This window comes from Arvicanthis niloticus, chromosome 6 (assembly GCF_011762505.2).
Source record: "Arvicanthis niloticus isolate mArvNil1 chromosome 6, mArvNil1.pat.X, whole genome shotgun sequence".
NCBI classification, from domain to species: Eukaryota; Metazoa; Chordata; class Mammalia; order Rodentia; family Muridae; genus Arvicanthis; species Arvicanthis niloticus.
This window is the reverse complement of record NC_047663.1, coordinates 56,106,133-56,134,083: the sequence shown is the minus strand read 5'-3', so window position 1 is coordinate 56,134,083 and position 27,951 is coordinate 56,106,133. Positions and strand designations below refer to the sequence as shown.

The 27,951-nt window shown below is 41.0% G+C and overlaps 1 long non-coding RNA gene across 1 annotated transcript in view; it reads right to left on the bottom strand.

Annotated features, from left to right (window-relative positions):
- Positions 1-16,969, bottom strand: part of LOC143442778 (uncharacterized) — a 102,016-nt gene extending 85,047 nt beyond the window's left edge. Inside the window, exon 1 of the long non-coding RNA XR_013111257.1 lies at positions 16,721-16,969. This is a non-coding gene — a long non-coding RNA (uncharacterized LOC143442778). The remainder of the gene's footprint in view (positions 1-16,720) is intronic.
- Between the last annotated feature and the right edge of the window lie 10,982 nt (positions 16,970-27,951).

Below are 27,951 nucleotides of genomic sequence, written 5' to 3'. Positions count from 1 at the left end.
TTCTAGTTTGCTTTCATGTTGCTATGAAAAACACCACAACCAAAAGCAGCTTAGGGGAGGAAAGGGTTAATTATAGTTTATACTTCTAGGTAATAATCCATAACCAAGGGAAGTTATGGTAGGAACTCAAAGCAGCAGTCTGGAACAAAAACCGTGAAGGAAGCCAGATTATTTGATCACTCCCCATGGCTCCTGTTTGGCCAGCTTTCTAATATAGCACAGGACCACCTTCTGAGGGATGGCACCACCCACAATGGGCTGGTGGGAATGACACCCACGTCAATCAACAATCAAGACAGGCCCCAAGACACATGGCCATGGGCCATGATCTGGGAAACCAGGAAATCCCTCAAGTGAAATCCCCACTTTCTACATGACTCTTGGTTGTATCAAGCTGACAAAAAAAAAAAAAAAAAAAAAGAAAAGAAAAGAAAGAAGAGAAAAGAAAAGAAAAGAAAGAAAAAGAAAAAAGAAGAAAAAAAACCCTAAAATCCTAACCAGGACAAGGACAACTCACATCACAGCCTTCAGCCCGAAACTGTCCAACTCTTTGATTTCTACTTTCAGCTTCAGCTTCCTGAAGTCTGAGCAAGAAATATCCATTGTTTTAAAGCACCCAGCCTAGGCTACTTTGCTATAACAGTGTCAAGATACTACTACACCCAGGCACTTAAGGTTAGTAATAATGGCAGCCAGAAAACTCCTGTGCCGACTCTATAAACAGCAGAAGAATTGTTGAGAAAATACCACCTTAAGCCTGTTTGGCAGTTTACAATTTCTGGATTCTTTTTGGTGAATCCCAGCCAGTTGCAATGAAGAGGGATCAAGGTCTGTCCTAGTCACAACCAACCTCATTTCTTGCTGCTTATTACACAAAAACTGATCCCAAATCAGATTCTAGCACACAAGTCAGCTCTAATGACCAGATATACAAATGGAGACAAGCCAACTCTCTACCCTAGGAATTTAATGAGCACCAAACGTAGAGCTTTAATGCAGGGCAAACACTTGACTCTAGAAGGGAATTAGGGGATGTTTCTCAGGTGGGCGGTGGCTTCCATCACTGATGGACTCACATCTGAGCTGGACGAGGCTCCCAACCTGACTCAAGAAGTATATATAGAAACTTGGAAGTTGCTGGAATGTCACCTTCTGAGGAAAGGCTTGCCCAGAGTTTTATTATCATTTCAAACTTTTAAGGAACAGATAATCTCCATGCAATATAAACTGTCTCAGAACAGTAAAAAGGAGAAAGAGAGAAAGAAAGAAAGAAAGAAAGAAAGAAAGAAAGAAAGAAAGAACATTTGAAGTATTTACTATGTAAACCGTCCTGTTACCACACCTCACAAAGATAGCATCTACACAAATGCTGTGGTTGAATTAATGAATTGTGAACACAAATTCCAAAGTGCTCAATAAAATATAGGACAACTGAATGAAATTGTGTACTAAAGGACCAGTCATTATAATCACTCAATTCCACCCTAGAAATAAACAGAAAAAAACCTTTTGTATTAAGAAATCCATTAACAAACTACATCATAACTAGGCATGTGGTAACCTTAATAGTCACTGAGACACTTGTTAAAACACTATAGCCATCCGAATGAAAAGGATAAAGACACAGAAAATGTTCTTCTTAAAAAGGCAAAGACATTTGGGCTAAACAAATGAGTCATATCCTGAGAGTCAAACACTGACCAATTTGCTATTAAAACCAGAAAAAGACATTTTATTTAAGTTTGTTATAAAAATCTGGTCAATTAAATGAGATATATTTTCATATATATATGTATTTGTGTGCACACCACACACACGCACACACATACACACGCATATGTATAAAATCAATGCCAAGGAACAATGTTTTTAGATGCATAATTATATACCTAGGAAATCCAATGGATGACTCAACAGTGATAAGAATATGGGAGCTTAATAGAATGTCATGATGACATATATGAGTGCAGAAACTCCACTAATGAGATTGAGATAGACAGAAATGGATGGGATACCTGAAGAAATCAACAAAGCTGCAGCGATCACTGTAGCAACAGATACAGGCTCTGGTGCTTTGCACAAAGTGCACACGCTGACATAGGGAGGCGGAATGAAGGGCTGGCAGGGGTTTGCAGGATATTCTTCTGTTTGACTTAGTATATAGTGCAAACTTCATTGACACTCGGGAAGTGTGTGGTCTTTCTGTGGAGTTGGTTAGGCTGTAATTATTTGAGAGAGTGTCCAGGCTGCCATCAAACGTACAATCCCCCTGCCTCAGTCTCCTGATGCTGAAATTTCAAGTGTGAACCCCTATGCCTAGCTACATAACTTTTCAAGTATTAGTGTAAGATCTCCTATCTGCCCATCAATGAAACTTTATGTTTTCTGAAGCATGGAAGGAAGCAATGTAGATCATTCTCATGTTCTCTGACTACATGTAATACCCCTGGACTTTATAACAAATGAGTTCTGAGTCACTAGCAAAGTCTAACTCTTTATGATGCTTGAGACAAAGTAAGAAGTAAAAATCACAATACAGTACTCATCTATAAATGTCTCAAAAAGTTTTTAGTAAATTTCACCATAAGAAGTGTATACAAAGAGTCATTGATAATAGAAGAGAGATGTATGTATGTGTATATGCATGTGTGTATGTATATGTACATGTGTATATGTGTGCATGTGTGTATATATGTGTGTAGACATGTATATATGTGTGAATGAGTATATGTGTATGTATATGTATTTTTGTCTGCATGCATGTATTTATGTGTATATGCATGTATGTGTGTGCCTGGTATATGTTATATGTATGTATGCATGTATGTGTGTGCACATGTGAGTGAATCTATGTGTGTACCTATATGTATGCAGTCATGTGTATGAATATGTATATGTGTGCATGTGCATATGTATATATGTATGTATCTACATAAGAGTGTGTGTATATGTATTTATGTTTCCATCATGTATGCGCATGTGTGAGTTTTAACACCTGTGTAACACCAAATATAAATAGTTTCATGGATGAAAAATGTCAAATTGTCAATAAGTTGGTATTCTTTACAGATTATAGCTTCCTAAAATATTAAAACAAAAAAGTAAAAAAAAAAAAAATCTAAAAATGTGTGGGGCAAAGTTGGCATACCCATGACACAAAATACAAAGAGCTGGAGACACTCAGTGCATGATCACACAAATACTGCACAGCAGGCAGAGACACAGGTGCATGACTCAGCTCGTCAGGCACGTGGTTTAGTTCATACAGCAAGCACATACGGAGACCTTCAGGAGACAGACTGCAGTACATGATGACATACTCTTAACAGGACACAGTCATGGCTCGAATGCTGAAGAAAGCCTGCATACAGTGCAGTAGCAGAACCCTTGCCCAGCACACAGGCACCCCTGGGTTCGGTCCCCAGTGCTGCAGAAAGTCAAATGAGTTCTTAAAACTGCTAAAGTAGTTTTCATTGTAGATGGAAGAGAAGAGGATGGGAGGGGACCACAAAGATACGTGGAAGTAAACAAACATAATAAATAAGTAAAATAATACACCGTAAACTGAGATTCTTGGCGACTCACCACACTAGAGATTACCTCAAAGGGAAAACTGAGAAGAGGGAAAAAAAAACTGAGAAAAAAAATCGCACCAATTAATGTTAATCACTGACAAATACAAGCCACAAAGGCAAAGTGGAGACGTAGAAATTAAAGCACAATTACATGTTCTTCATAACCTATCCATCAAATCCAAAATAGGAAAACAGGGTGTCTGTGACAGGTGCAAACTATATTAAACAGTTTTTTTTCAAAATTCAACCCTGATTAAAACTTTGTAGGGAACGAGTATCTTTCCTTAAAATTATGACAACATATAATATCTCAGTAAATGGCCAAATGTCAGAAGCACTGCCATTAGCCAAGCAGCATTAATACACTCAATATTCCAATTAAATACATGCAAATAACTAAAGAAAACCAGCCCCTCCCCCAAAAAATCATGATCAAATAAGCAATATGAGGAATGCTGAGCTACATCCCCAGCCCTAGGATAACAATGTGCAGAACTGAGAATTATTATGTTAAGTAAAAATCTAGATTCAGAAAGACAAATACTGAATGTTTGTCTCATATGGACCCCAGCTTTTAATTCATATATATGTGCAGCAGAGGATCAGCAAGAATAAATATATACAGGAATGCTACCATGAGGTCAGTCAGCGAGATGGCTCAACAGGTAAAGGGGATTCCTGCCAAGCCTGACAACCTGAATTCAATCTACAGAACTCACAAGATGGAAGAAGAGAACCAGCTCCTGATGGTTGGACTCTGACCTCTAACCTCCAAACTCTGATGTCTGCACAAGCATGTGCAGACACACACACACACACACACACACACACACACACGCACCAAAAATAAATGTTAAAAAGAGAATATTATAATGATTTCTATTATTATATATACCCATTTTAAAGTAATATGAAGAATCAGTAGTTATCCTAAACACAAAAATACTTGATATTGTGATATTGCAATGTGTCGGGTAACACACACCTTTAATTCCAGCACTGGGAAAACAGAGGCTGGAGGATCTCTGTGAGTTCATAGCCAGCCTGGTCTACATATTGAGTTCCAGGCCAGCCAGGGCTTCATAGTGAAACCCTGACTCAAAATAAAGCTAAGAAAAATTACTTGATATTACAATTATATAAATTCTTCCAAATTTATGGCTATTTAGAAAGCAGGTTGGACTTACTTATTATGCAAAACCCTGAGTGAAATCCCAACATCAATAGAAGGGTAGACAGCACCTGCCTATACTCCCAACACTCAGGAGGCAGTGGCAATGATCAAAAGTTAAAACCATCTTCATCCCTGAGTTGGGACCATCCTCGACCCTTATAAAACTATCTCAAAATGAAATAAAACAGTAAAATAATAGGGCAGATATAATGGAGTACTTTGAAAATTATAATGTGAGGGAGATGGGTTATTTTGAAAATCACATAGAGTGGTCAAGATTAAAGCAAAACATTTTAATGAAAAGAGTACCATTAACAACATCAAATTTAACTCACAATTGCTGAAATAATAGGCTCTAAAAGATAGGATGGGAGAAAGAGAAAATACCATAAATAGACAAGTATGTGTGATAACTTAGTATCTCATTTCCTTAATTGTAACACTTCTGATATCTTGATATGACACAAAAATGTCATGTTGCTATGGTTTCAGAATCACTGTTGATACTCACAGTCAGCTGCTTCTGAGAATGGAGAAAAGAAATCCCAGGTTTCTTAAACATTAAAGGAGAAATGGATTAACAAATAAATGGTTCTAGAACAACAGGTTATGTTTTTAAGAGAAAAAAAATGAAGGGCAAATTCCTTCCTCATACTCTACAACAAATAAATTTCAGCCAAGTGATGGTGCACATCTATAATCCCAGCACCCTGGAGGCTAAAGTAGAAGGAAGGCCATGAGTTTGAACCCAGCCTGAACACATAGTAAGTTCCAGGTCAGGCAGGGCTGAGAATATGACCTTACTGCAAAAATAAATAAATAAGCAAACAAATTTCACATGGTCTAAGGATAGAGATTTAAAAAAAAAAAAAAAAAGAATAAGAAGTGTCTTTTATCATAAGACTAAATAATCCTGTAATAGGCTTTGCAATATTTTGACTGGTTAACAAATGTACAGCCTCTATCATTGGAAAATATTGCCATTATATGACTCTTATTGGATATAGACTCTTCCCACTGCAGACACCAAAAGGTTCCCAATAATACCCGCTTTCCAAGACAAAACATTGGCAGGACCATAAAACAGACTATTGTACACCAGCACCAAAAAGATTTTAGAAAACCAGGTAAACTAGACATTTGGACTAGAACACTCAGTGAAGAATGGGATCCATTTGTAAGATGTGTACTCACACATATATGTATGTGTTCTCTCTCTCAGGTATGTACTGCACAGTTTCTTATTTAAATGGCTCCAAAATTCATGATGCTATTGATAGGTCTCTTCTAGGGATGCAGGATCCGGGTTGATGTCTAATGGTTTCCACATTATTCTCTAAATGCTATTTGAATCTTCTCATCCTGATCTCACCCAAATTGACTGGAGAAGGAAGTGAGCCAACTGGCTAGCATTATATGGTAAAGCCCTTGTGCAAAGATGTGTTCAAATAAAAATAAGATTCATGGATGGAATAAATCAGATTCTCTCCTAAATAGTTTGAACTGGGAAAATGTTACATGAGGGTATGTAGAAAGAGGTTACCAGGGAGAGTGACAAAGTGTGGGGAAAAGTATAAGAAACAAGACACTGCCTGTGAACAGAAACATAAGGTAAAGATACACAGGGTTATGTTAGTAGTGTGATAGACAGGCAAAAGAACTGAGGTAGGTAGGAGAAGTAGCAGAGCACAGACCCACCAAATTCAGCTGCTTTTGTTTCTACAGATACTTGGGATTCCATACCAGGCACTGACCAGTAAGATGGAGGTGCCATGCACAGACAGAATGTGACCCAAAGCTGAGAGAAGAAAGCAGATAGACTCCCATCTCTAACCAAGAAGCTAGCTGCCGTTATTGCCTATGGGCAAATGTGGGATTTGTTTTCTCCAATGGAATCTCACTGGGATATCAACCACACCTCGGGTCGGGCCTCATGCCCAGGATTCTCTTTAATCTTGAGAACTACAAGCTATATAAACATCTTTTTAAAATAAGTTAGCCTGTCTCGTTTATTTCACAACCATAACCAAAATAGACCAAGATACGCAGCACTGGCCTGAGATAAACAAGAAACATCCTTTTCTCTTTCAATGTTTACAAATAAAAGAACAAATCCATTTGCAACCTATGAAAAATGTATATTTTTGTCTTTTAAATTACATCTACCTGCACTAAAAGAGACTATAAACTCTCAAATGTTAGTAATAAAAAGATTGTCCCTAAAATAGTGGGTTTAAAAGTGGTTTATTTTTACCCTTTATAATTTCCATTTTTCAAGCTTTCCATAATGAACATATAGTAACTGGTTTATAATCACTTGTAAAACAAACGTATCCAATTTTAAATGGCATGTGTGTGAATATGTTCTACTGACCTTAGCCTGATTAAAAAAACCTTCATAAATTTTACCACTGCTTTCCCTGCAGCGCTAAGGTCAAGACCTTTGCTGATACATATCTCTTTCCCACGTTTTTTTTTTTCTTTTTTCCTTTTCTCTCTCTCTCTCTTTTTTTAAACAACTAAACTAAATAACCAAGTGTAGCTGTTCTGGGCCAAAGTTTGCATCCAAGGTCAATAGAGTTCCCCAGCAGTGAGGGAGCCGATCCAACATACTTAGAATGATCGCTTATTGACTCATGGAACAGCAATTAGTGCTCTGGAAAGGAAAATGTGCATCCCAAGAGCAGAGAAGGCATCTGCCCAAACAGACACCAGCTTAGCCCCAGGATCTGCACTGAATTCTGTTGCAGGAAGAGTCCTTCACATCAGAGGGTCCCGCCCCGTCCACAGGAGCAGCACTCTTGGAGTCAAACCTTAAAAATTCATTTCTTCAGAAAATCCTTCCTCCATAGAGACAAAAGGAGATAGCTGATTCATAAAGTCTAGGCTCTCAAAGGGGACACTCCAAATGGGGAAAATGTGATCCTTCTCTTGGCACTCACCAGAGCCTAGCACTACCACACTGCCCACGTCTGGGCCCTGACCTCAGTGTAATGGCCCTGGATCCCATCTTTGAGTCTTCTCATTGCTATAAAGATGTGGTATGCTTGGATTTAAGTCCAATTCAACAGGATCAAACGTGTACCTGGTAGTATACATGTATGCAAAACCCTTGGCTGGAGAACTCATATATCTTAAGATAGAACCTTCTATGATTATTCTGCTAAATGGCCACAGTCTCAAACTTCTAAATTTGTGCAGTGTGTTGGGTAATGTGGAAACTCACAACTGGTCAAAGTACAGAGAGTGTCAATGGAGTGCTCATCCATAGGGAAAAATTTATATCTGGAGAGAGAGAGAGAGAGAGAGAGAGAGAGAGAGAGAGAGAGAGAGAGAACTTTCAAGCATAGTAGGACAGTAAGAGCAAGAAATTGGGACTGAAATAGCATCTTCAGAGAGTGACAGGACCCAAGACTGTTGTACTTATGAACTCACAGCAGCCATGGTTTCCTGCATAAGACCTGCACAAGATCAACCCAGTCAAACATTTTAGCATGAAGGACACAGGGTTCATAAGTGCCCATCTCCAGCTGAGGAGTGGCAGATACTTGTTGGCTCCTGGGAGTCAAGAGAAAGGGACATGGAAGGACAAGCAGATAACTGGTGAATCTGGCCAGAGCTAAGAGAAGTAGGACTGAGCATAGTCAAGTGACGTTGCATGAAATCTTCAAAGAATTATTTAAAATACTTTACAATAATAAGACGTAGTAGCAACGTGAAGACAAAGCATATGAGCAAGACATTTGATGATTCTGAGTTCCAATGTCTATCTACATAATAAATAGGTTGAACTAACTAGGGTTGATCTGACATGTTCTGTATGGTGCCAATGACCTGGTCATCAGAAGCTCTAAAAAGTACGAGGGCCGACCCAGAAGTGTGAGGATGGGTGTAAGCATGAGTGTGAGCATGGGTATGAAGCTCCTAAACATTGTGTCTCTGGACACCTGAAGCACTAAGGTGACAGTTCTGTAGACACAAATCCCTCTTTATCCCTCAGGAAGCTACACTCTGCACTTATGCTGCCAGCCCACACAGCCACTGCTGAAAACACCCACCAAGGACCCAAAGTTTGCTCCATTCAATGACTAGCCAGATTCTTAAGCTTGAATTTCTTGAAAATTTTTTTGCTATGTGTTTTTTTTGACATATCTAGCAAAATAACTATCTGGTTCTCGAAGTCCTGAACCTTAAAAGGCTTCTCAGGCAGCAACGCATGCTCCAAAGACAAATTTGAGAGGAGTAGAGTCCAAAGGCATTGTAAACACGTGTATTAAATTTCCCACAAGGACCCAGCTTTTTGAAAATTTAGACAAAAACAATTAGGTAAGGGATGGGGTAGTTTTAATTCTATAAAACTGAAAATCACGTTGAGAATTTTAAAGCATCCCAGGTAGACCTGGTCCACTTATCAAATGTTTAAAAAGGGAGACAACACTTCTATTTATTCTTCTTGGCTCTGACATACATATCTGAGGTAACTCAATGGTCTCTCTGCCCTATCCATAGGTGCATATAAATGCCTGATGTCACCTCTGCCAGCTTGGGAGTCCCTGGAGGCTATAAGAGATCAAAGCTGTGAGACTACCCACTGGATGCCTTTTCAATCTGTCAGTACCCACAAGTCCCCATCTCTAGGCTAGATTCCATGAAGATTTATTTTTGGATGCCACATTCCTGATGGAGGCAGAAGACTAAACACTACCTGGAAGACTTGGGGTTCTAGAAAATGCTCAAAGCAGCAACATGTTTGGGAACTTCAGCTTCCCCCAGAGTTTCTGACTTAATTACTGTTCTATTACTGTGAAGTGACACCATGACCAAGGTAATTCTTTTTAAAGGAAGCATTTATCTAGAGGCCTACTTAGAGTTTTAGTTCATGATCATCATAAGAGGAAGAAAACAGGCATGGTGCTGGAGGAGTAGCTGAGAGCTTTATATCCTGATCCATAGGCAACAGGAAGAGGGGCCTAGTATGGGCTTTTGAAACCTCAAAGCTCATCACCAGTGATACACCCCCTTCAACAAGGCCACACCTCCTAATCCTTCCCAAACAGTTCCACTAACTGGGGACCAAGTATTCAAATATATGGAAGCTATGGGAGCAATTTTCATTGAAATTGCCACATTGTTTCCAACCTTCAAAAAGATCCCTGGCTTCTGTTGCTATTATAGATTACTTCTCTAGTTCTAGTTAATCCTACAGACCTGTTTTACCCGGAAATACCCTCATTATCTTTATGATCTGCCTTCAAACTATCCATCAAAACTCCCATGTCAGTCTCTACATGACCCAGGATTCTCACCAATTCTTTCTCCTAGAAGCACTTAGCACAGTAATCACTATTCTTTGTTTTTATTTTTTATTTTTATTTTACAAAGCTTTATCCACTTGCTGTGACTCCTCCTGTCATGTTTCTTTGTTATTATTGTCCTGACTAGCCATCTTATCTCAGTCAGGTGACTGGCTGTTTAATATCCAGCACTTATGTCCAGTACTGCCTACCAAACCTTGCTCAGTCCGAGCAACCTTTAAGACCCAAGAATTTTGCCTCAATCCATCTCTCCAGTGATACTGATTGTTCTTTTCTTACTATAATTTACTCTCTGGCTTAGTATGTGCTTTCATGCCAGGAGATCCTGTTTCAACAGGGTGACACTTTAGTCCCACTCACAAAATTTTTACATGTCACCAAAAATACTTTTAAATACAAAGAGTGTTGTGATAATTGCCATATCTTTTCTTCCCTCTTGCCACACTACCTCCTTCTAAATACACCAATTTCTTTCTAAATATCAAGATTCTGGCAGAAGACATTTTACTATTTCTCTCACCATAATCTCTCCTTGAGTCCTATATGACAACTCCTTCAAAGTCCTTTTCTTCCCTTATAAGGGGATAAAACTATTGAACCATAGGATTTTTATATCTCAAGGGGTCAAGTATGGTGTTCGCATGTGGTGGCATTTGCTGAGAAAGTACACTGCTCAGAGCACCATCCTTGTCTCCTGTAAGATTGACAGGCTGGGCAGAATTTGATTCAGTCTTTCCCCGGCAAAGCTTCTGTGAGTTAGGTCCACCTACACCACAAGTGTTCCACTTGTCAGAGCACAAACTCAAAATGCTGTCACAAGATTAAAAGGTCTATGGTCCTCAGATGCTTATATTAAAGGTATCCGCCAACCTTTTAATAGGCTCAAAATATACCCCCCAAACAAATATGAAGACCCTATATGTAAGGGTGCTGTCTTGTTGAATGAACCACATGTCCCAGCTGGACAGGGTGAGAAGAATCCCATTCTCCATGAAAGCAATGTCTCTAAATAGCTTCAAATTGATTTCCTAAGAATTAACCTATAAAAGTTGTTTCTTAAGCCTTCCAGATAGAGCAGGTCTATTTTATAAACACTTTCTCAGATTTATGTCTAGCCTATAAAAACCAGGCTGGATCTTTAGTTGAGGGTGGAGAGACTCCTCTTTGGCTCCAATACTCCAGAGCTGCTCTGTCATGCTTTTTACAAAGTCTATTCTGGGGGGGCCTCCTCCTACGTGAAGCTTCCTAATAAGGAGGTCTGTTTTCTGTATATTTCAATAACCATCCCCACTCTGGAATGCCTCCAAGATGGACTGTCCATATACCTAGCTCCATAGCCAAGTGGGATCTAGTGAGGTCCCAGTTTATTTAGACAAAGCTTTGATAACCAGAATGAACTGTTCATTCTCGGCCCAAGGCTTATAGCGCAGCCAAAAGTCTTCAAGGAACAAATGCACTTGTGAGACAAAGGGTTTGGAAGCCCTTGGGGAAACTATTACCTCTAAAACTGCACAGACATGTCATCTGAGTTACGGAAATGAACTTTTGATCAAAGGTCTTGTCTGAGGTAAGAGAGGTAAGAGACGGACTCCTTTTGGGGCCACAGAGAGCATGTTTAGGCCTAGAGAGAAATGAAATCTCTTCTGTTGGTGTCAGAGTCCACTAAAGGAATGGGAAGACATGGGAGGCATTGTTGATGGAAAAAGAAATGTAATTTAATTCTATTCTATTCATTTGATATTTTTTCTTAGTTTTTTTTTTTCCTGTTCTGTGGTTCATCTGTGCAGCTTTCATCAATAAATGTAAAAACTGCTTCTTAGGTAACTGAGCAGAGGAAGACCCGGTAGTGTAGAGAAAAGGACAAAGCAGACATTATGTTGTCAACTCTAGATGTTATACCAGGCTCTGACTATGGCCTTTCCCTCCCTCCCTATCAGAAAATTCACCAAAAAAAATTTAAGTGTGGTGACTTGCCAATGATCTCACTCACTCTCAGTCAGATGTGGCCCAAGACATCAAAGAAAAAGTCCACAAGTAAACAGTCCATAAGCTTTCAATGAGGCATCATGTTGCAATCTCATACCATCCTCCTCTGAATAGATCATCCCTCCAAGAACAGGCAGCATCCCTTTGTCCAAAGTATGTTCCTGGTATATGTTACCCACTGCTAGTCACATAGCTACCTCTTTGATATCAGAGTACTGCTGATGAGAGTTTAGTACTACACTGCCTCAGGCATCTCCTGGAAGTTTTGGAGCGTGGTTTCCTGAAGATAAAGGAGATGAGAAATGGCAGGAGCTCATAATTATACTAACAAACAAAAAAGAGATGTTCTCAGTAGACCAGAGTGAGACAACATAAGACAGCAGTATTCAGAAGGCAGAAAGCATAGTAGAGCCTTCCTTCTCAACAAGACCATCGAGCTTCAGAAAAAAAGGGCTCCTTCCCCATTGTGCTCAAGCTTCAAGCACATAGTTTAAACTGATATCTTACACTTCTCTAACCAACCACCAGGGATAACCATGGCACTGTCCACCTCTCTGCGAGTGACAATCTCTTGTAGATCCATTACCATTGGACTGCTTTGCCTGGTGTTCATTCTCCCTCGAGTCTATTTCATATCGAGGCCTCCTGCCTTGTTCTCTCCCTGGTTCTCCTTAGTTGTGCTCCATAAGCTCCCTCGGGTCATCAGTCTCTTTTCTGGCAGCCTTTGCCCTGCTCTCCATTGCCTAGCTGGCCCCTGACATTCCAGGTCTGCATCTCTCGAAAGTCAGTGTTTTCTCCTTGTTTCCTGCTTCCATAATGCAGACTCTGTGTGTGAGAAGACACATCCCTGCCCTCTATTTCTGATCTGGCTTTAGCACCTTTAGCATGTTATCCATCTCTACACAACAGGAGGGTGTGCGGTGAGAGAGGAGCACAGACCACTGTGCGGATGGTATGTACTGACTATTGTCTTTCTATATATTGTTGTGTTTACTTTCATTCATTTTCCTTACTATGTTTTAATTTCTCTTGTCACAGTTTCTTCTTTGTTTTACTACTACTTTTTGAAAACTTCTTCCAAGCTCAGCAACCACACAGAGCACTCTCACCTGATGTGGAGGACTCACACAAAATATAAAATACCAGGAGCCAATGTCCTCTGTCAGTCACATGACCGATCCCTCTGTTTTCAGCTTCCCATGCTCTTCTCTGTTGTGTAGGTTTTCTTCTCACTTGTACTACTGCTGTGATCCTTGCATGCTACTCAATGGTCCATGGGTTTCACTGTGATTTCTTCTTCAACCCCATTTATAAGAATGTGGATTGTATTGGTCAGTTTTCTGGTTGCTGTGACAGACTATCTGACACAGACAAGCTAAAGGTCGGCTCACGGTTTTGGAAATTTCCATGCATAGTCACTTTCCCTCATGGACGTGGGCAGAACATTGGGACAGCAGGAACATGGGAAGGAAAATGTCACTCATGTCATGGCATGATGGCATGCAGGTAACAGACAGTAAGGACGGGACTAGACACCAGCTATGTCCTTCTGAGCCATGTCTCCCCAGTCAACTGTTTCATCCAACTAGTCTCCACCAAAAACAGTGCCACCAGCTAAGAGCCTAGTGTCTCATTCATGAGCTCACAGGGAACATTCAAATTCAAACCACAGAAATTATTATTTTTTACTTCCTAAAAATGATTTTTTTTAATCTTATTGCCTGTGGTCAAAGGTTACGTATGTTTCCTGGCTATGTTCTAAATTTATCTGCTTGATTTACTAATCTCTGATAGAGACAGGTTACCTCTGCCAGTGTTAGTTTACTGGATAATTCTATCCATTATTCACTTTATAGTTTAAGTCTTTGTCATCAAACTAAAGTTTCTATAGTCTGTTCAAATGTTCCTTCCACAATCCTCAACCACGCAAATCACCCTCATTCAGTGGGGGAAGGACTGAACAGGGACTGATTTGCAGCAGTCTGAGGTCCTTAGGTGTCACCATAGGGACAAGTTACTGTCAACCTGCTTGGGGGAGCATTAGACATTTTGGTTAAGACATTTTGAAGGTAGTCTGGAGCTGGGAAGCCTGTGGAATGAAGAGGAAAGGCCCAGACCTGAGTATAAATGTGGAACACAGCAGCTTGGAAGGGATGTCTAAATAACACTAGAGGATGTCATGTAGAGGTGACCAAAGTCTTTAAAAGTGGTGTATGTTGGGCCAACAAAATGACCTGTGAGTAAAATCACTTTCCTCAAAAGCCTGGTAGTCAAAGTTTGATCCCTTGAATCCATGGTAGAAGGAGAGAACCAAACACATATATGCACACATGCACAAATGCACACATGCATGAGTACACATGCCTTAGCACATATGTGTCTAAGAGCATATGCAAACACAAACACACAATAATAATAATAATGGTTAAAAACTAGTTTTTCTTTCAAGTGACCACCAAGAACATTTTTACAGGGTGACTATGTGGCTCCTCTCATGGGCAGATTTTCACTTACACTTTGTGTTCTCTGGGTTATGAATCCAGCTTCATAGGGATGGGGGATGCACAGGCTAGTCTACACTACAGATCCAGAGCTTGTCTGCCTGTATCCATTCATACTTATTTTTCCTCACACCAAGCACATGGCACCAATGAGTAGCAGCAGCCTGGGGTTGAGTGTCTCCAGGTGACTTTACATTTCTCCTGCCCTAAGACCTGATCCCATGACACTCCCCCAGAGCAGCCTCTGGAGGCCCAGGCTTCATGCCAGGAAGATTCGGGCCCCACTCCTCTATCTACCAAAGAGAGTCAATCTGCAACCTCTAATCCCAGGACCTCAAAGGGCCAGGGTAGCATCAGCTTCTATCTCTCATTCTGACCCAGAATCATCTTATTGTCTGTCACTTTGTGATTCTATTTTTTAACTTGTGAAAGGATTATAAAACAGCATTTGCAATCATTTATCCAGCATGAGTTCATGTTTGTGTGAAAAAAAAAATGCCATGAGGAGGTATATATACCAATAGATAATTTTCCTTGTTGACTGGTATTTTTCTTGACGTTTCATATAGAAATAATTGTACTTTGCTCAAATTTGCCCCCATTGCTCTCCCTTGGCCTTCCCTCCCTCAAATAGTCTCCTTTCTACCTTCATGTTTCATCTAGATGTAATCAGAAGTAGATGGAGATGATGCAGATATATTGCTAAGTCTAGATTCTGCCTATGAATGAAAATCGAAATATTGATCTATCTTTTGCTCTCACTAGTCTCTCTTGCTCTCTGCTCCCCACACACTGCATGGCTCCCACTTCTATGGAGAAGTACATCTTGTCCAGGTCAAGTAGATCTGTGATGGTATTGGAAAGCTATTCCCTTGATGCTTTTCCATTGAGAAAATTAACATATGCAAATTAATATATGCATAGATATGTCTCGTTTTTTTTAACCTTTATTTGTGTCTTAGGGTTCGGTTGCTTTGAAGAGACACCATGACCAAGGCAACTCTTATAAAGGCAAACATTTAACTGGGCCCTGCTTACAGGTTCTGAGATTTAGTTCATTATTATCATAGCAGGAAGCATGGCAGCGGACATAGTACTGGAGAAGGAGCTGAGAGTTCTACATCTTGGTATGAAGGCAGAATGGAGAGATAGAAGGGTACTATTTTCCAAGCAGCTAGGAGGAGGGCCTCAAAGCTCACCCCCACAGTGATACACTTCCTCTAACAAGGACACATCTGCTCCAAAAAGGCCATACTTTCTAATAGTGCCACTCCCTGGGCCAAGCATATTCAAACTACCACAGTTAGTATGTATGTGAACGGATACTTTGCCTACATGTACACCAATGGATGCAGTGTTAATAGAGGCCAAGAGAGTGTTGGCCCCTGGTGTTAAAAACAGTTGTTAGCCACCATGTGAGTACTGAGAGTCAACCTGGGTGCTCTGGAAGAGCAGTCAATGCTCTTAACTGCTGAGTCATCTCTCCAGCTCCTATGTCTTATTTTAAAAGTTTGTGGAACATTTTTTTTCTTTCTAGCTCTCCAAATGCCTTATGTGTCTCCTCACCCTACAAGACACAGTTCAAAATTCAACTTCTGGCCCCTTTTCTCATTACTCTGGCATTAAGCAATACCTTCTTTCTCTGAAGTCATTAAAAGCCAAACAACAGCAGCAACAAAAACCTTGGAAAGGCCTTCAACCCTTCTACAGAACAGACCCGGGTTCTCCCAGTTCTCCTCAAGTCACAACTGTCAAAAAGACCTTTCACACAGGATGCTTTCTCCAAACCTTACCTTTCTTCCATAGCTATAAATGGTAAGAACTAAGGCTGCTTCTGTCGTCGGCTTCAGACAAAACATTGTGAACAGCAGTTTAACTTTTTGGTCAGCTAAGAAAACAATCTTTTTGTTTATCATTGTGGGGAAACGGTCTTTTATCTTTCCATAAAGAAGCAAAATCATGAATTTGTTTGGATAATTAGAATATATTGAGATAACTGAACTTCATGCTTAAGCCAGGCTACAATTGCTCATGACAAAACACCAGACTGAGATGAGGTGCCTGTGAGCGCACCTCCTGATCTACCCATTTGTTCCTTCCCAAAGAACCACAGTATTTTAAACCAAGGAGGAAGGCATTATTCCTTCTCAAGGCTACTCCATGGCGTACCTCAGGAAGTTGGTCATGCCTAACTCAGCCAGAGGAGGATGTGAAGGAGGCTCTTAGAGACCCAGATGTCCAGCTCCTCCAGGACACCAAACACAGAGGCAGCGTGGATGACTGAGAGTCAAACCCGTCGTGGTCTAGAGCATGCCAGCAGCCTCATAATCCTAGTCTTCGATGGAGCCTATGGAAGCCTGCATCCCTGATGAAGCCAGGTTGTCCACCACCTCCTGTCTCCCTGCCAACTTGTGTTTCATAGCTCCACCCCGCTGCTCAAAGTTCCAAATTCTCCAAACAAAAGGAGATTCTATCTGGAGCCCTCAGCCCATCACCATGTCCTAACCGAAGCTGACTCACTGCTGAGGACTCAGTTGCTCTTTCTGGAGCATTGACAGCTTTCTTCCCCTAACTCCTTAGGGCCCTATACTTGACTATTCTATCCACTGTCCTCTCTGCCCCAGCACCCGCAACCACAAAGTTCATTCTTCAAGTCTTCACAAGAGCCTCTCCACAGCCACCCACAGACCTCAGCTTCCCCCTTAGTCCTTGAAGGGCTTGGTTCTGAATTCTCTTTGAAAAATGCTTCTGTCCCATCTTTTACTTATTCTAATAGTCAGTGATCTTTCAAGAGCCCAGGTCCTAACCTCTTTGCCTATAATTACATGATTCTTATATTGTCTTTCATCTTCAATTTGCCACTCACTTCATGGCCATGATGATACCTGACTGATACCTATCTTCATTCACTACTCTACAATCCCAGATGCCTGTGTCCAGTGGCTACCATGGCTGTGTCTTAACTTATCAGTGTATTCTCTAATGGAAACCTATTTCCACCAGGGTCTCAGTCAATCAGCTCTTGTTCGTGTTCTCTCTCTCTCTCTCTCTCTCTCTCTCTCTCTCTCTCTCTCCCTCCCTCCCTCCCTCCCTCCCTTTCTCCCAGCCCTTTCCTACCCTCTCTCTTCTCTCACAGAGCTCAGACTCCATAGCCCACTTTACAGTCAGTTAACTATATATTCCTCAACTCCCTTCCTCCCCCTCTCTCATTGGTCACACTCTTTGCCCTCTCTGGCCTTGAACCTGTGCAACCCAAGATGGCCACAAAAACCACCCATAGGACTCAAAACTCATGACTATCAATTCTAAGCTGATGCCTGGAGCTTCTTGGCCATCTTACATTGAGATCCTACTCCAGTTATTTTTCCATGCGTCTAATGGATTCTACATCATAATCAAACACCCTTTTAATATTTACTAGGAACTTTGCTTCATACTTTTTTCTGAATAAGTAGAAGTAATGAGAACCTTTCCAGATACTTTTACCGAGACATCACCGATGCTTTCTGGATGGGGACTTTAGATATCCCTCTTGCCTCTCTTTCCCCATTTTCATGGATCCACTGTGTCCCTTAGCTAATCCTCCCAATGCTGTAACATCCACTGACTTTCCTGTTGTTAACCTTCCCTTTATACTCCACCAACTCTATCAACTATGAAACTCTTATTCTCATCCATTTGAAAAACAATAAACCTAATCCCTCCCTTGACGTTTAGATCTAGTCATTCTGTTTCCCTTTAAAGGAGATTTTTTGAAGGAGGTAGAGATGCTGGGCAATCCCTTCTCCAGGCAGGCATCTTCCACCTACTATACAGCCTGTTTCCCCTCCCATTCATTTCTTCAAAATGCTCCGATCAGAATCACCAATGACATTCACATTGCTCCATGTCACTGCCATTTTCTGTATCTGTCTTCACTGACAAGGATTCTCCTATTCATCTCCAAATCATCTCTGCTCCAACCTTCTCAGAACCCAGTATCTTGATTCTCCTCTTCCTCTAGAGGCTATAGAGTTTTGGTCTCCTCTTTGTTCTGCTTCATCTTCCCAAGCTCTAACTGCTGGAGCACTGGGGCATGAATTCTTGCCTCTCCTTCCTCATTTTTGTGGATCCACTCTGTGGATACATGGAGCTTTTCTCACCTCCAATATCTGCTCACTCTGTGGGATTCTAGTCCCAAACTATGGCATCACTGTTGACGCTGTAAAGTGCACAAGACACCCCCATTCTTCTTGGAAGACTCTCCTCCCACATTCCACTGTGACCCAGTGTTTGATTTCTTCAGATTTGTGGCTCATTGGCACTTCGTTGGGCCTCATATGTCCTTTGCCTGCCCCTGTAAGACATCAGCCCAATTACTACTACTTTACATTTGGCACTGCTTGAGCTGTGTTCCCTGTAAAGCTGTTGAAGTTCTAACTCTCAATATGTGCAAATAACACCTTATTTTGGTAATGGAGCCTTTAGAAGATCAGGTTAAGATGTGGCCCTTTGAATGGAATCTCATCTAAGATACCCAGTGTCCTTATAGAAGGAGGATATTTGGACTTGAAGCTGTGGAGAGGTTGCTGCTGGAACTCTGGGGTTATCCTAAAACCAGAGCTGGGACAGATGCTTGTTAATAGGTCTCTCCATCGTGCTTTCAGAGGGATCAAGGTCCTCCTGACACCTTGACCTTAGACTTACAAACTTCATGACTGAAAGACAATGGATGCCTGTTGTTTAAGTAATGACATGAAGTTCTCAGTTATATCAGGAGATGAGGAAATTAATTTATTTTCCTCCTCCCTCTATACCATACAATATCTGATACTACTACTACTACTATTATTATTTATATCTTTTTCCTGATAGCTTTCACCAAAAAATTTTCCTCGTAAAGACAAGAAGGAGCTGGTTCTCCATATGAGAAGGTCTCTCATTAGAAGAGGGTCTGTGCTCAACATCTCTTCTAGGAAAGGAAGTGAAGAGAGAAAGAGAAATGAGGTAGGGCCTTGGGGCAATAAATTCTTCTCTGTCTGATACAACAGTGAATTCCTATATTGGTGTGTTTAACCACAAGTGCTTAACCACAACCATATGAGTAGAGATTACCCATCATCAACTATGCTACTGCAGAGGTTCTGTACCTAAATTTACCTATATCCCCAGAGCCTGGAAGCCTGCCTGCCTGCCTGCCTGCCTGCCTGCCTGCCTGCCTGCCTGCTAGCCACTGAGGAGTGGATTGACAGATGGATGGATGGATAGATGGATGGATGGATGGATGGATGGATGGATGGATGGATGGAGATAAGCACTGGGAGACTATGGTAAAAACAAAAGTGTGCTTAGAAACAAACACTCATTCCCTCCCTCACTTCACAATCAACTCAAGCCTGGGGACTTCCATAAACCTCTTGACAATTGACTAAGGAGCCTCCATAAGCAGGACAGGCCTCAACTGCTCCTGTTCTTTTGCACGATCTCATAAAGGACTTTCTTAGTTTTAAGAAACACAAATGTAATAATCCAAGAGATTGATTATTTTTTATTAGGTTCATTTTATTCCATTTTATCTTTGAGACAAGGTCGAGTTCGTCTCAAACATGAGAACTTCCTAGCCCTGTGCACTAATCCCTTCTCTTGTTGCTGTGAATAAGCAGAACTTGGATCAGGCACCTTAAAGCATTTGACCATCCTAACACCCTAAGAAGCAGCTTATGGAAAGAAGGATTTATTGTGGCTCGCAGCTCCAGGGCATAGAGGTTATTAACAGCAGGAGAGCTATGGCCTCAGGAACAAGTGGTGGCTGGTCACCATCCTGTTTGCTGTCAGGTGTCAGAGAAGGGACAGGAAATAGAGCCAGAATATCAAACTTCAAGGCCTGCCCTCAGTGACTCACTTCCTCCAGCATGGCTCTATCTTCTAAAGGTTCCACAGCCTTTCAAAACATCACCACCACGAGAGGCCCAAGTCGTCAAACACAGGAGCCTGTGGGGAACATTCACTTTTAAACCATAATGCTCTGGTATATTCTCTCTCTCTCTCTCTCTCTCTCTCTCTCTCTCTCTCTCTCTCTCTCTCTCCTTTTTCTTGTTTTCCTCCTCCTCTTCCTCCTCCTTCTCCTTCTTCTTTTCTTTCCTTTTCTCCATCTGTTTCTTTCATTATTTCTTTTGTAGAGTTGCAGGGATGAACACAGAGTCAGATATATGCTAGGCAAGTTCCACTACCACTGAACCACAACCTCAGCCCCACAGTTTTTAAAATTTGAAATTTCCCATCAGGCCTCATGCAAATAAACTCCTTGCTTCCTTTTTATCTCCGTTGAGTCTTTAGTTGTGCATTCTTCAAGGAAGCCACCATGCCTTTCACACACTGTGATTGTCTCCATCCTAAGAGCCCTGCTATGTTAGCCATTGCCCAACCTTCCTGGGAGCATCATTGCTGGAGCAGCACTCCTTCATTTCTCGAATTACCTCAAGATTAATGAACTACTGTTCAAAGATGAGAACCAGGTGCAAAGAAAGTTCGTTGATGTACAAATTTAATGATGAAAAGCCTACACACTGTAATCAGCTGGGAAGACAGAACCTTAAATGCAAACGAATCCAAGAGTCTCCAGTTCTAAAGTCACCTATCTAATCCTGTGGCAGCAACAGTGAGGCTGGCCAGGCAAGTGTTTTGTTTTGTTTTGTTTTGTTTTGTTTTGTTTTGTTTTGTTTTGTTTTCTCTTTCCTGACTAAGAAATCATCAAAGTCTTTTTTAAAAGATATCTCCATGCAGAGAGGTGTTCCTAAGAATCTACTGCAAATGTGTTCTCCTCCTCCAGGTGGCCTACTGAATTACATCTGAGTTCAGGCTCCTCTCAGCTCAATATGACACGACCAGTGAATTTGAGCACCTTGGAATTAATCAGACTTACTCTGGCAACTGTTGTCTTCTACATGTTCTCTTGTAGTAATTATGATTACTTCTAAATAAGGAAAGTTACAAAGATGAAGTCATCTTTTAAAATATCTTTTGCTAAGCATCCAAGAGACTCCCAGGGAAGATTTGGTAGGTAAGCACAAGATGAATAGAAGGAAGAGCACAGGTTCAAAGCCGGTCTAGTCTACATAGTGCAATTCTGCTTCAAATGAAGAGAGACTGGGGCTGGGGGAGATGACACACATCCACCTGCTGGGTTGTTGGCTGGGATTCTTCTGACGCCTACACTACTGCCTGCTCTTCCCTCCAGATCCTCTGTATTTGGTCCATCTCATCACGGAGGATCAGCCTCGCTGCTACCAACTCCAGAATACTCTTTAAACTGTCCTCCTGTTCTCCAATCCTGTCACAGTCCTCACTCTCCCAAGGACCACAACAAGCAGACCCCCAAGACAGAGCATCATGGCTGAGTCTACCTCCCCTGAAGCAAGAATCATTGAGCCAAGCACTGAGGAGCCTCTGGGGTTTCTAGATGGTCCAGGTGAGACCGTGAGAGGAACTCAAGCAGAAAACAACCAGTCCCCAGCCCTTGAGAACAGATTTCCTTTTCTGCTCATGCAGAGGTTGTAATTCTCTTTTCTTGCCTAAGTAATATTCCCACAGACAGAAAATAGACATACCAAACAATTAGTAGAAAGTGGAATTCAGTATATCATTCTGCATATGACCTAAAAGGTACAAACAGCTTAAGTGTAAATCAACAATTTAATAAGCAATAGGATATGAAATTACATATTGACATTTTTTAGCCTTATTAGAGAAGGTAGTCTTGATAAATGTTATGATATAGATGGACCATGATGATATTATGCTAAGTGAAATAAGCCAGTCACAATATACATATTGAAGGATCCTGCCTAGAACAAAGGGTCTGTAGTACTTAAATGCATAGAAACAGAATGGAGAATGAGGCTCTTTGCTTGGAACTAGGAGAAGAAGGAAATGGGGAACTAGTGTTTAGGGTTCAGAGTTGCATTTTAGATTGATAGAAATATTTGCAAATGTTTTGGCATGGTAGCTAATGCCTATAATCTCAGTACTCAGAAAGTAGGCTATGAGGCAGAAGAAATACCATGAGTTCAATACCAGTCTAGGCTACATAGGAAGTTCTCAGTTCACCTAAGGTATAGTATGAGACCACATTTCAGAAAAACTAAAATAAAAAAGCATCTTTTCTCTCTCTGTCTCTGTCTCCGTCTCTGTCTGTGTCTCTCTGTGTCTCTGTCTCTGTCTCTGTCTCTCTGTCTCTGTCTGTCTGTCTGTCTGTCTGTCTCTCTCTCTCTCTCTCTCTCTCTCTCTGTGTGTGTGTGTGTGTGTGTGTGTGTGTGTGTGTGTGTGTGTGCACGTGCCCATGGTTGGGGAACAGGAAAGCACAGGAACTATGAGAGTGAAAGGAGAAATACGAGGAGTGAAAGGTTTGGGAGAGTGGGTGGACACAGGGAGGAGGGAGAACAGAGTGGGGAGAGAGGGTCAACCAAAATTTAAGGAAATCCAGTACTTGGTAAGCTATTTTTAAAAGAGTTTAGGTAGGGAGGAGATAGCTCAGCATTTAGGAGCACTTATTGACTTTTTAGAGGACCTGAGTTTAGTTCTCAGAAACTACATCTGGTTCGTTCACAACTACAGTTACAACTATAATGCCAGCTCAGGGAAATCTGTCAACCTCTGAACCTCTGACCACTTGTACTCACCTGCACACACACACACAGAGAGAGAGAGAGAGAGAGAGAGAGAGAGAGAGAGAGAGAGAGAGAATAAAAATGAATATTGAAAAAATATTTGAATAGTTTGAATATAGGTACCCTGCATGGGTATATCAAGAACCTCGGTGCCAGAATGGGCTCCCTCTCTAATAGTTGTCGCTCAGGTGCTCTGAAAGAGGCCCCAGACCAATGAGGTGATTAGCCTGCTATTGGTTGCCCACCAGAACAAGAAGATAAGACCATGTTGCTGAAGACAACATATACTCTGGTCACAGAAGCTTGAGAAATCAAACTGGTATTGGGCTGAAAACTTCCTCGTTGGTGTCTAGTCTCATATTGCTAGATGGTCCTATGCAGGCTACTGAGAGAGAACTGCCATTAACCATCTTATTCAGCTGAGGGCCTTGAATGAAGCACAACCAATGTTCCAGACAAGTTGCATCCACTGGTACAATAATGGCAGGTTTGTTACTGGGATAATCAGTGCCCTTGAGTTGAATATGTGGTCTCCTCCACACACAGGAATCTTTTGCTGGTATTGAAAACCTTACCAAAAACTTGGGGAAGTCATAGGCCTTAGTCAGGGAAGATACTGCTTTTATTTTGCTAAATGAACATGATATGCCTATCAAATTGCCTTCAAAGTAACTGTTTATACTTATAGATTATTGCTGATGTCAGCTTCAGTCAGAGAAGCTTTGCTTTTCAGTGGGCAGAAGTAACTGCAATGACCAATAGTATTATGGGGAGCCCATCAGAAATGACCACTAAGACATAATATATAGCAAACTGAACATCTTTATTCTATGGTTAAGATAAAAAACTCAGGTGATAGTAGATGCTGGCAAGGATGTGGAGAAAGAGGAACACTCCTCCATTGTTGGTGGGATTGCAAACTGGAAATCAGTCTGGCAATTTCTCAGAAAATTGGACATAGCATTACCTAAGGTCCCAGCTATACCACTCCTGGGCATATACCCAGAAGATGTGGAGATCAGAGGACAACTTGCAAGAGTCATTTCTCTCCTACCACTAGGAATCAAGCTCTTGTCAACAGTCTTGGGGGAAAGTGCCTTTACCCAATGAGCCATAAAATTTTGGGCCTCAAGAAAAAACATTGTCTTCAGTAGAGTGGCCACTGATAAGATGTCCAAGGTCCTATGAACAACATTTACCCATGTTCCTGTAAACAAATTACAAGCTCATCAAAAAAAGAAAGAAAGAAAAGAAAAGGAAAGAGGAAAGGAAAGAGGAGAAGAAGGAAAGAGGAGAAGAAGAAAAGAGGAGAAGAAGGAAAGAGGAGAAGAAGAAAAGAGGAGAAGAAGGAAAGAGGAGAAGGAGGAGGAAAGAGAAGAAAGAAAGAGGAGAAGGAAAAGGAAAAAGGAAAAAAAGGAAAAAGGGAAAAGGAAAAGGAAAAGGAAAAGGAAAAGGAAAAGGAAAAGGAAAAGGAAAAGGAAAAGGAAAGGAAAGGAAAGGAAATCAATAGCAATGATTTTCAATGTCCTGGCTAGTTTTATGTCAACTTGACACAAACTAGAATAATATGAAAGGAGGGAATCTCAGTTGAGAAAATGTCTCTGTAAGATCCAGTTGTAGGACATTTTTCTAATTAATGATTAATAATGGAGGGCCCAGCCCATGGTGGGTGGTGCCATCCCTAGTCTGGTAATCCTGAATACTATAAGAAAGTGGGATGAGCAAGCCATGGGGAGCAAGTCAGTAAGCAACACTTCTCCATGACCTCTGCATCAGCTCTTGCCTCCAGGTTCCTGCCCTGTTTGAATTCCTGTCCTGATTTTCTTTGATGCCAAACAGTGATAAGGAAGTGTAAGCCAAATAAACCCTTTCCTCCCTGACTTGCCTTTTTGTTCATGGTATTTCATCACAGAAATAGTAACTCTAAGACACAGGGTAACAGGAATAAATATGATGAAAAAACACCATGTGAATGTTTAAAATGTCATAATAAAAACACTATGTAAAATTAATATGTTCTAATTAAAAGTAAAATAAATATAAATGGCACCAAAAAAGGAAGTATATATTGTCTTAGTTAGGGTTTCTATTCCTGCACAAACATCATGACCAAGAAGCAAGTTGGGAAGGAAATGGTTTATTCAGCTTACACTTCTACAGTGCTGTTCATCACCAAAAGAAGTCAGGACTGGAACTCAAGCAGGTCAGGAAGCAGGAGTTGATGCAGAGGACATGGAGGGATGTTACTTACTGGCTTGCTTCCCTGATTTGCACAGCTTGCTTTCTTATAGAACCCAGGACTACCAGCCCAGTGATGGCACCACCCACAATGGGCCCTCCCCCTTGATCACTAATAAAATGCCTTACAGTTGGATCTCATGGAGTCATTTCCTCAAGGGAGGCTCCTTTCTCTGTGAAAAATTCAACTTGTATCAAGTTGACACACAAAACCAGCCAGTACAATGGTTGCATTATATATATGCATAATATACAATATTATAATATATATTGCATAATATACAATATATTACTAATTATATATAATTAATATATAATTAATATATATTAATGATTAATATAGTATATAATTATATGATATATTGTTATATATTAATATATAGTAGTTAATATCTAATTAATAATGCATAAATTTACATCATACAGTTTATGTTATATGTGCATCATTATAATTTAACTCTTCTTTAAGTTGAAAACTTAATAATGCAGATCATCAAAGTTACAAAGGTAGAACATCGGAGCTCACATTTCAGTACCTTTCCTGTTTTACCGTCAGAGTCCAGCCTCAGCTGAGCCCAGACTGTCATTTAAGACACTATCAATGGCACTACCATTTGTAGAAAATTGGGGTTTGGGATCTAACACCCAGATCCAAGAAGGGTCTTCTGTAAATCCTGAGATCTAGAAAAAAGTCATAGCTCATGATAGCCCCCTTTGGATGTTTATAGGAGACCATTAGTGGCAGCAAGCTGCTCAAAGGCACCCTAGATGGGAAGGGCAGCCTGTGCTCTTCAGGGAGTGTAAGCTTCTTTTAAATCTAAAGGCCAGGAGAAAGCCTTTCCCACCCACCTCCACCACCTCCCACCCCTGTACTGTGCATAGCATCTTTACACACTGACTGACCTGAGCTGTTTCCTGATCACTTAAGGCCATTCTTCTCTCTTCTGGACCTATGACTTCTTGGAAGACAGGTTTATGGGGTTTTTTTCTTCATATATGTCTTGACTAGGAAGATGGCCACAAAGCTCCAGGTAGCTGAGGACAGCAGCTTCTGGGTGGCAGAGCCTTTCTGTCTGGCAAGCTGACTTGCAGGTAAGAGTTCTCACCCACTTCCCAACAGGGAGGCTGGTATGAGAGTCTCACAGTTTCTGGTCTCAGGCAGTGATGGAGCACAGTTGACTCCATAAGACACAGGAAGTTCTGTACCTGTACGTAGGCTTCAAGGATGGTGCTGGAGACACTATGGAATACTTCAGGGCTTCCCATCACTGTTTCCTGAAGCGCCTCCCTGTTTGTATGTCAAACAGCAGAAATACAGTTACTATACCTCAGGTTACTTTTCAGGTTTCCTTCTTGCTTCTTGTTGAGTGTCCTGATAAAACATAGCTCTATCTAAAAGTATCTATTATGACACTGACACCACTGAGAATGAGGACAAGTATCAAGTATGTGCTGTATGCTGGGTATTCTCTTTTTATATACATATCTCACTTGCTCCTCATATAACATTAAGAGGTTGCTACCATTATGGTCTCTCTATTACAGATGAGGAAGCAGACACAGGCCAATTAAATAATAAGCACTAGATGATACATGTAGTTAGGACTTCATTTTTTCAGGCTTTGTTTTGTTTTGATTTGATTTGGTTGATTGATTGATGGTATTTCAAGACAGGATATGTATATGTATACATATACATGTATGTATGTATGTATGTATGTATGTATGTATGTATAATGTGGGAAGCTAAGGAAGCCTTGAGTGAATATGGATAAAGTCCTGAGTGAATGTCTATTGTTGACATGAGCATGGCCATGTAAAGGATCTAATGATTCAGGTCCATTGGAATTCCAAAGCTTCCCCCACCCCAGCGATAAGACTCAGAGGGATGGCCAAGCCTTCCTCTAGCCCATGTGTAGATATTGACAGTGAGTGCAGACGATGTCCACTTCAGCTCTCTCCACTTGCCCAGATGTTTATGTCTGAAGGTCAGGCCCCTACAGTGACCTCTTTGCAATATTAATTAACCCTGCCACCTCTTTGTTGAGCTTTACACAATAAACATGGTGAGACTCTAGGGTGCTGAGGCTTTTCCATGTAAGAGCCCACACACATCATCTGACCCCAACTTCTCTGTATCTCTTTCTCTTTTTCTCTCTTTCTCCCTCTTTTTCCATCTCTTCCCCCTCTCTTTCTCTCTCTCTCTCTCTTTCTCCCTCTTTTTCCACCTCTTCCTTTCCCCCCTGTGTGTGTGTGTGTGTGTGTGTGTGTGTGTGTGTGTGTGTGTCTCCAGCCTTTCTTCATTCCCTTGTTGCCCCTTTTCAAGGTTTCAGGATGTTGTATAAGAATGTTGCCATTCAACAACAAAATGGTATATAGAATTTACTATGCAGCCAAGGCTGGATTAGTGATCCTCAGTCTCCAGAGTGCTGAGATTGTGTATAGGCATTTACCACCATGACCAAGCAGGATGGTCTGATTTTTTTCCTAGGATAAAAAATAAACACAGAGGAAAAA